Here is a 1,015-nt window from a genome sequence, read left to right as displayed (position 1 = left end):
CATGCTTTTGAGGTCTGGACACTTAGATCTGCGGTGCTAGGGTTATAGCTGATGGTTTGCAAAGGTAAAGCGAAGGGAGGAAGACAACCAGAACTCATGATTCGCCACCACACAATGAAAACCAAAGGTCCTGGTGCCAGGCCAGTCTCAGGCACATGCTGACTCCTTTCTCAGGAAAACTCACTCACCCACAACACTGGAACTTCAGAACAACTGCAGACTCTTGGCTCTTGACTTTCCTATGCAATACTGTGACTGATAAACATTTATTGGGAATTGGGACTTGACTTTCTTGAGGTTTTCCAATGTGCCCAAGGCATGAACCAGGCTCAGATATAGACCAGAAGCCATGCTGTGGTAATAGGGTTGGTTTGGCCCTGGCTGATGAGAGAGTACCAACTCTCCATTTACCAGATCAGGGACAGTGGGTCTTACACAAACTGGTCCAGGGAGACCCACTGCAGGTTTGACCTGAAACCATATGAACGCACCGACACATGTGCAGTCCATAACATCCTCAGTCAGTGCCTTTCCCTCCTTAGGATGTCAATGCCATCTTGGCCAGTCTACCCAGCATGGCACACCATGCCAAGTAGCCACTGTTCTCCCTTTTCGGCAAGACTGTGACCACTGGGAAACTGGGCCAGCTGCTTTTCCAAGTTTGCCCAATGTTCTTGCAGTGGACCACATGGCTGTTTCCTGCCCCATAAAAAACACTGAGGAATCAAGGAATACTACTTTTCCTCAGTGGCCAGATAATCTCAAAAATGGCCATTTTGGGCCAGGGATTTAGCTCAGTGGCTCTGCCATCTGCTTCACAAGTGCAAGGTCCCAAGTTTGATCCCCAGCACCAAAAAAATAAAAAAATAAAACTAAAAAAATAAAAATCAGTACACACCTTAAAAAATGACCATTCTGCAGACATCCTGCAGACCTGGCTGTCACTGGAAGAGGCTGTGCTAAAGGGAGATGCTAACCTGCTTAAGGGACTCAGCTACTTGCCTGCCTTCTCCCT

At 47.6% G+C, this 1,015-nt stretch overlaps 1 non-coding gene across 1 annotated transcript; it reads right to left on the bottom strand.

Annotated features, from left to right (window-relative positions):
• Nucleotides 1-303: 303 nt before the first annotated feature.
• On the bottom strand, nucleotides 304-424 carry LOC117286462. Its single transcript, XR_004517630.1, has one exon. It is a non-coding gene; the product is annotated as a small nucleolar RNA SNORA48 (small nucleolar RNA).
• Nucleotides 425-1,015: the final 591 nt, after the last annotated feature.

This window comes from Fukomys damarensis, unplaced genomic scaffold, assembly GCF_012274545.1.
Source record: "Fukomys damarensis isolate Sample0158 unplaced genomic scaffold, DMR_v1.0_HiC HiC_scaffold_16, whole genome shotgun sequence".
Lineage (NCBI taxonomy): Eukaryota > Metazoa > Chordata > Mammalia > Rodentia > Bathyergidae > Fukomys > Fukomys damarensis.
This window is presented reverse-complemented; position numbering and strand designations above follow the sequence as displayed.